The sequence below is a fragment of the Convolutriloba macropyga genome, chromosome 15 (assembly GCF_964194025.1).
Source record: "Convolutriloba macropyga chromosome 15, txConMacr16.3, whole genome shotgun sequence".
NCBI classification, from domain to species: domain Eukaryota; kingdom Metazoa; phylum Xenacoelomorpha; order Acoela; family Convolutidae; genus Convolutriloba; species Convolutriloba macropyga.
The window spans coordinates 5,690,428-5,699,419 of NC_134482.1; the positions used below are offsets into that span (position 1 = coordinate 5,690,428).

At 37.0% G+C, this 8,992-nt stretch overlaps 1 protein-coding gene across 2 annotated transcripts in view; it reads left to right on the forward strand.

Annotated features, from left to right (window-relative positions):
• Positions 1-445: 445 nt before the first annotated feature.
• The window catches only part of LOC142354759 (large ribosomal subunit protein mL49-like), a 423,982-nt gene continuing 415,435 nt past the window's right edge, over positions 446-8,992 (forward strand). For both annotated transcript variants that reach the window (XM_075407141.1, XM_075407142.1), the window contains exon 1: positions 446-453. The gene's annotated coding sequence lies outside the window, so the exon portion shown is untranslated. The remainder of the gene's footprint in view (positions 454-8,992) is intronic.

The window sequence follows — 8,992 nt, forward strand, 5'->3', positions numbered from 1 at the left end:
TTTTTGAGTTTCTGTCAAATATTTTTCTCATGTAGATTTGTTTTCGTTTCAAAATATTTTTAATAATCAAACAGAAATGCTTGATTTCATTCAAGATGGTCAGTTTTCTACTGTGAGTGGCATCCGGAATTCGTCTGGTTGTATTTTAAATTGATTTTGTAACGCCGAAACAAGAAGTGGAGGGAAAACAAGTGGCCTAAGTTTTAATGTGGATTAACAAAATTGAAATTGAGTTTGAACAAAAATTCGTTTTCTCGCTGGTGGTGTTTTGTTTACAAAAGACGTTACGACATTGATTTTTAAGTTTTAGTATTTTTTTCGGATTTCTTCTGGTCTGATTATTTTCTAAATGGTTTTTTGCAATCCATTCATAGTCCATTGTGGATCAGGTTTTTTGTTTAGTGAATCAAAATTCTTTGAATTAACCCAATTGTTGTTTTAAACTTATTAAATAGTCTGCACGTGCACCCGCGAGGCTATTTATTTCTGTTTCATCTCCTGATTGTCATTATTTTCTGTTATATCAGAGGCTGGACTTTATTTGGTTAGCCCCAGTTAGCAGGGATTTCAGAAACTTATAAGCTTCATATTCAACTATGGCAAACGGTGTAGTATTTAACGAACACTTAAGACCTGACTTCCCACATCAAACTTTTGGCGCAATAATTCTTCACAATTGTTTGAGCTTGAGTTACATTAGTTTATTTTCTCAGTCAGCATTTGTTTGACTGATTTAATTGTCTTATAGTTATTTATTTAGATAAAAGGACTTAGATTATTCGATTAATTAGGGCTTATTCAGCGCTTACTGCAGTCTTACACTCGGACTGTATTTATTTTTCCTTCACAATGACGGCTTTATCCCGGCCGCCTCCCTCATCTGATCCACCAAGCACTGTGTGCATAGGTTTATGTACAGAACAAGAACGCGTTATCTGCGTTCGATGTAAATCTAAATGTGTTTATGGATCGTACCTTGGAATTGCTCAGACTACAAGTTGCGTTGGAATGATATTTTCGTCTTGTCCGATATGTTTGCCAACCTTTAAAACAGAGTTATCAGCCCTGATCAAATATATGCTCTTGAAGTTAAATTAACTAAATTAGACTCCCTGATTTCTGAAATTCAATCACTCCAGCTGGAGATAAAAGCTCTGAAGGAACTGAATTACCCGTATCTTAGAGCTGTTTTCAGAAATCCGACTGACAGTACTGCTAGTGATCGTAATTCAAAGAAACAAAAAGCTGAAGGCAAAGAAAACTTAATTGCAGACAAAGGGTCTCAAAACAGAAAACGAAAAATGTCAAGACGGACACAAATATTGATCATCAGACGGCTGTCAGTGCAATTAAAGGACCACCGAAAAGACGGCATCTCTTCATTGGTCCTTTAAGCAACTCTGTCTCTACGGATGATATAGGAGAATATTGCGAGAAGAAGGGAGTTGATCTACTGTGCCTTCGTGAAATATCCAGAGACGAATCTCGTCTGAAACCTTTCTATTGTGTATTCAATTTCGACAATGATCAAGTTGAACCTCCTGATTTCTGGCACAAAAATGTTTCGTTTTTACAATGTTATTTAAATCAGAGAGCGAGAGAGTGGATGACCACCTTTGATACAAGACTATCTAATTTCAAATCTGTCAATGACCGTGTAAAATTATGTTTACATAATGAAAGATAAGTTTGCAACAAGACCTCCCAAATAAGAAAGCTTATTCACGCTAATGATTTTAGCCTCATAATTCTAACTGAAACATGGATCAAGGATAACGCAAAGGTTGAGTTTTATCTCCAGCAGCGTTGCACAAATGGCTTCTATTACTTAAGCGCAAACACAACAGAAAAAAATGGCGGAGGATTAGCGGTGTTCTATGGAACTTTATTGAACTTTGTTGAAACGCGGAAGTGGCTTTTCTTGAATTTGCTCTGTCAGTGTTTTTTTTTGGTTCGTATATACCGTCGACCAAATAATTATGTACGTGTCATTTTAAGTGATTTAACATCGTTTATTGAGGAGAAAGCGCGGTTGTTCAAAAAATTACTTATTGTAGGCGATATCGAAATTTCAATGCTGCTATCAAATGATGCGTCAAGAAATACGATTTCCTTTTTGGATGAATTCGGTTTGCAACAGGAACTAAGGTGCCTACTCACAAAAGTGGTGGAATTTTAGACCAGGTTATTACATCCGATGAGGTTTAAGTATCAGAACCTCTTGTAAGTTTCGTCACAAGCACTCATCATGGATTTGTGCACTTTGACCTTCTGCAAAAAGCACGAGAGTTTAGCTGTAAAGAAAGCTTCGTGCGAAATTTTGACGTGGTATCGTTTGCAGAAAATATTGTTGCTCCGATCAACAGAGATAATCCTGAAAACGTTTCGAACGGTGTTTCAATGAACGAAATCAGCTATGTCGATAAAAACAATCCTCTGAAATTAAATATGTATCAAAAATCATAGGTGCCCTTTCTTTTACGGTGAGCTAAGAACAAAATTCTCATATCAAGCCGGTTTTTTAGTTCAGTTTTGGAGTAGTTTGAGCTGTTTACCAAAAAGAAAAATGAATACCTTGACAAATGTGTCGGTAGTGAAAATAAGCGTGTTAGGTTTTCTATGCTGCAGCAACTCTTGGGAAAAAATAATGTTGTCCTGCCGCAGTCACTAGGGGCGCCTGAATGTCTAGCAAAGAACTTTAATGCTTTCTTTCTTAAGAAAATAGAAGCCGTATTAGTTTCAATACCTCTAACGAATGGTCTAGAATTGAATGATTCTAGCACTGAGCGATTTGCAATTGCTTCTATCAAAAATTTTGAACAGTACGGCACCAAGTGATGTAATACCAACAAGGCAATGTAAAATTGTTTTCACAAATTCTCCGGTCAACTTCATTGCGTTAATTAATTTAATTCTTCAGACCGGATGAGTTCAAACAAGGAGTTGTGAGGCCGCTCATAGGGAAGTCTAACCTTGATTTTGAGTTGTTGTCGAGTTTTTGCCCTGTGGCAAATCTACAATTCCTGTCAAAAATATTAAAAGAGTGGTTTTTGAACCAATTAATTTCTACCTGGAATCCAATATTCTCTTGAGCAAGTATCAGAGTGCTTTTCGTTGCTCGCATTCAGCGGAAACGGCTTTGTTTAAAGTCTTTAATGATCTTTTTTGCTAGCTAGACGAGTCGCGATCCGTGATGTACATTGGGTTAGACTTGTCGTTAGCGTTTTGTATTATTGATTGTCAATTTTTGCTTCAAATTTTAGTTAAGAGCATTGGTTTGCAATCGGTGGTGTTACTGTTTATTACGAACTATCTTTTGAATCGTTCGCAGCAAAATATCAAAAAAAGATGTTTTTCTGGTGATGTTTTAATTAGGACGGGTGTGTTGCGTAAGGACCGGTTCTTGGTCCTTTACATTTTTCCTATTACATGCTGCCTTTAGAAGATCAGCTGAAAGAATTGGGAATAAAGAACCATTTCTACGCCGATGATACCGTTATTTTTCGTATTCGGTTTGAACCTCATTCAAGGCATGTTTGATGATATTTTGACCTCAATTCAACGTTGGTCCAGCAATGCAAAATTGAAGTTTAATGCGGATAAGAGTGAGTATGTGATTATTCGGAAATGTAAAATTGTTAAACATGGTCTGTTACGTCTGCCGTGAGATGGTGACTACACTGAACAAGTAAAAGCTCTAGATTGTTATATTGGTTGTCAACTTACTCTGAAACGACGGGTCAATTTTGTTTGTTCGAATTCATTTTATGATCTCCGTAGAGTATGGTTAATTAGTAATCTAGTTAAAACATCAGTCCTAATTGAGTCTATTAGAATTTTAGTATTGCCACGTGTTGACTACTGTAATTCTCTTTATTGTGGTCTGCCACACTTTTTGTCAGCAAAACTTCAGGGACTAATGAACACTGCCACGCGTTTTATTTTTCGATTGTCGCCGTCAACACCAACTTCGTCGTACCTGAAGCAGCTTCAATGGTTGCCAATTAGGCAATGCATTGTGTTCAATATCCTTTTGTATGCGCATCGCTTCATACATCAGCCCTAACTCCCACCATATTTTTCGGAACTATTGAAATGAAAAACGATGGTTACAAGGTCTCAATTTTTTACAGTTAATATGTTCCCATATTTCGCTCTTATTTTGGAAGGAATTAGTTCTCGCTTGCTGTCGCTTTCGAGTGGAATAAACTCGCCTTTGATTTGAAACTTTTACCATCTGAAATTTCATTTAGGCGAAAACTCAAAACTTATCTGTTTTAATTTACCTGTTGAGATTTTAAATGGTGCTTAAACCAAAAATAATAATTACAATAATACTTGAATTTTGTCGACTTGTCCTGCTATATTCCGCTGTCAAGATTTTTTCACAACCATATGACGTTAAAAAGCACTTTTTGTTCATTCGGACTTGCAATTTTGACAAAACTTGACTCAGCCTCAATCTCCATAATGACTTCCTCACACTCGAATTGATTTTCTGTATTCTTTCAAAGAGATGACGTCAATTGAGTGTCACTCTAATTGAGAGTTATTTAAGAGCTGCTAGTAGAAGCAGCAAAAAGCTAAACGGATTCTTAATCGGTTATGAAGACTCTTAAGTGGTAATGAAGAAGAAGTTTTGGATGGTAATGAAGAAGAACTTTTGGTTCTGCAACTGGAATTTATAGAAAGCCTTCGATAGCGTTCCACATGGCATCTTGCTACAGAAAATTGAAATGTCAGGCATTGGAGGTAACTTCTTGAAAATTATTGCCAACTACTTAAGTTAAAGAAAACAATATGTAAAGGTTATTGATTGTAACTCTGAAACAGTGCAAGTTACAAGTGGTGTTCCACAAGGATCACTACTAGGTCCACTTGCAGTCATAGTTCTGTTAATTTCATAATTTCCTCTACAAATAACTTATTATGACGCCTTTGGTTATGCAGATGATTTCAAGCTCGTTGCAACGAATAGTGAAAACATGCAATACGAGATAAAACAAATAGAAGACTGGTGTTTAAACAATAAAATGACATTAAACGAAAATAAGTGTTATATCTTGCCAATCAAAAGTTAAGACAAACCCAAGTTAAGTTTAAACAACAATACTTTACTTTACCAGAGCGATTTAAAACATCCAGGCATTACAATGACGCCAAAGTTGAACTGGAAAACTAATGTCGAAAAAAGGTGCTCAAAGGCATTGAAAGCGTTCTACTTCTAAAAAAGAAACACTTCAACGTCCACGAAACTAACCTCAAAACTCAATGCGTACGCAGGATATGTCATACCAATGGTTACATATGCAACTGAAGCCTGGGTCGCTAACAAAACGGAGACGAGAGATTGAGCGCGTTCAAAAGAAAGCTACCAGTTGGATCCTAAACAACTGGGAAAGCTCAATTTACTTCCTCTCTCCTTATATATAGAACTTCACAAACTACTCTTAATTGCTTTTCTCTCAGGAAATTTCAATGTTCCGATCACTAGAAACTGTGAAGATCAACCAAATACCAGACAATTTGAGCTAATAAACATAAATTGAACAAGAACGAGAAAGGCAGCCGAAAATTTCTGGAGGCGTTCTTGTCAACTCTTAAATATATGTAAAATCAAAAATCTAGCTATTGAAAGCTTAAACAAAAAACGATTAACCGAATTATTCTGGAATTATTTCTCTAGACATTACTCTGAAGCCAATTCTTGTACGTAGACCTTTTTGCGCAACTGCAACAATTAACTGCAATCCAGTACAGAAGGTCAAATTAGCCAACCAATAAAGGGATGTCAACCCTAGTGCAACGACACTGAAGCCTAAACTACTACTACTACTAATCAAAATATAACATCTCGGATCTTTTCCGTTGGTGCCCCCGCGAGTACGTTATGCTCCCCCCAATTTCAGAGCACGTGCCATTACATAGTAAATCACTATGTAAAAATATGACACGTGCGTCTGGGGGCGCAAATAATATGCATCCACTAAGCGGGGGGGGGGGGAGTGGCGCAAACGGAAAGGATCCAACACTTGCGGCTATTTTCTGGCAATCTACCAGCTATGTTATGTAATGGCAGAAGAGATCTTAAATTCAAATCAACTGATCTTCAGAAAAAAAAATGTGGGGAAATAACTTTCCCAATTTCCACAGCGACCCATTTTTCCAACCATTTGGTCCCGGTTTCAACCAACACCCATTCGGAATGTTGGGACAGCCAGGGATGCAGAACCAAAGTGGAGTTCAACAAAGGCATGCCCAGAATACTAGTCAAGCTATGGCCAGACCTGACATGTTCATGGATCCCTTTGCTCAGATGAACAGGATGATGCAAGAAATGTCAAGAGGTATGACCTCATTCGGGTATTATTTATCGCATTTTGCGAAATGTCCGCAAGTTTTGGGTTATGCGAGCCATTGGTAGAATCTTATATAAACCTTTTTATCTCCAGCAGCGTTGCACAAATGGCTTCTATTACTTAAGCGCAAACACAACAGAAAAAAATGGCGGAGGATTAGTGGTGTTCTATGGAACTTTATTGAACTTTGTTGAAACGCGGAAGTGGCTTTTCTTGAATTTGCTCTGTCAGTGTTTTTTTTTGGTTCGTATATACCGTCGACCAAATACTTATGTACGTGTCTTTTTAAGTGATATAACATCGTTTATTGAGGAGAAAGCGCTGTTGTTCAAAAAATTACTTATTGTAGGCGATATCGAAATTTCAATGCTGCTATCAAATGATGCGTCAAGAAATACGATTTCGTTTTTGGATGAATTTGGTTTGCAACAGGAACTAAGGTGCCTACTCACAAAAGTGGTGGAATTTTAGACCAGGTTATTACATCCGATGAGGTTTAAGTATCAGAACCTCTGGTAAGTTTCGTCACAAGCACTCATCATGGATTTGTGCACTTTGACCTTCTGCAAAAAGCACGAGAATTTAGCTGTAAAGAAAGCTTCGTGCGAAATTTTGACGTGGTATCGTTTGCAGAAAATATTGTTGCTCCGATCAACAGAGATAATCCTGAAAACGTTTCGAACGGTGTTTCAATGAACGAAATCAGCTATGTCGATAAAAACAATCCTCTGAAATTAAATATGTATCAAAAATCATAGGTGCCCTTTCTTTTACGGTGAGCTAAGAACAAAATTCTCATATCAAGCCGGTTTTTTAGTTCAGTTTTGGAGTAGTTTGAGCTGTTTACCAAAAAGAAAAATGAATACCTTGACAAATGTGTCGGTAGTGAAAATAAGCGTGTTAGGTTTTCTATGCTGCAGCAACTCTTGGGAAAAAATAATGTTGTCCTGCCGCAGTCACTAGGGGCGCCTGAATGTCTAGCAAAGAACTTTAATGCTTTCTTTCTTAAGAAAATAGAAGCCGTATTAGTTTCAATACCTCTAACGAATGGTCTAGAATTGAATGATTCTAGCACTGAGCGATTTGCAATTGCTTCTATCAAAAATTTTGAACAGTACGGCACCAAGTGATGTAATACCAACAAGGCAATGTAAAATTGTTTTCACAAATTCTCCGGTCAACTTCATTGCGTTAATTAATTTAATTCTTCAGACCGGATGAGTTCAAACAAGGAGTTGTGAGGCCGCTCATAGGGAAGTCTAACCTTGATTTTGAGTTGTTGTCGAGTTTTTGCCCTGTGGCAAATCTACAATTCCTGTCAAAAATATTAAAAGAGTGGTTTTTGAACCAATTAATTTCTACCTGGAATCCAATATTCTCTTGAGCAAGTATCAGAGTGCTTTTCGTTGCTCGCATTCAGCGGAAACGGCTTTGTTTAAAGTCTTTAATGATCTTTTTTGCTAGCTAGACGAGTCGCGATCCGTGATGTACATTGGGTTAGACTTGTCGTTAGCGTTTTGTATTATTGATTGTCAATTTTTGCTTCAAATTTTAGTTAAGAGGATTGGTTTGCAATCGGTGGTGTTACTGTTTATTACGAATTATCTTTTGAATCGTTCGCAGCAAAATATCAAAAAAAGATGTTTTTCTGGTGATGTTTTAATTAGGACGGGTGTGTTGCGTAAGGACCGGTTCCTGGTCCTTTACATTTTTCCTATTACATGCTGCCTTTAGAAGATCAGCTGAAAGAATTGGGAATAAAGAACCATTTCTACGCCGATGATACCGTTATTTTTCGTATTCGGTTTGAACCTCATTCAAGGCATGTTTGATGATATTTTGACCTCAATTCAACGTTGGTCCAGCAATGCAAAATTGAAGTTTAATGCGGATAAGAGTGAGTATGTGATTATTCGGAAATGTAAAATTGTTAAACATGGTCTGTTACGTCTGCCGTGAGATGCTGACTACACTGAACAGGTAAAAGCTCTAGATTGTTATATTGGTTGTCAACTTACTCTGAAACGACGGGTCAATTTTGTTTGTTCGAATTCATTTTATGATCTCCGTAGAGTGTGGTTAATTAGTAATCTAGTTAAAACATCAGTCCTAATTGAGTCTATTAGAATTTTAGTATTGTCACGTGTTGACTACTGTAATTCTCTTTATTATGGTCTGCCACACTTTTTGTCAGCAAAACTTCAGGGACTAATGAACACTGCCACGCGTTTTATTTTTCGATTGTCGCCGTCAACACCAACTTCGTCGTACCTGAAGCAGCTTCAATGGTTGCCAATTAGGCAATGCATTGTGTTCAATATCCTTTTGTATGCGCATCGCTTCATACATCAGCCCTAACTCCCACCATATTTTTCGGAACTATTGAAATGAAAAACGATGGTTACAAGGTCTCAATTTTTTACAGTTAATATGTTCCCATATTTCGCTCTTATTTTGGAAGGAATTAGTTCTCGCTTGCTGTCGCTTTCGAGTGGAATAAACTCGCCTTTGATTTGAAACTTTTACCATCTGAAATTTCATTTAGGCGAAAACTCAAAACTTATCTGTTTTAATTTACCTGTCGAGATTTTAAATGGTGCTTAAACCAAAAATAATAATTACAATAATACTTG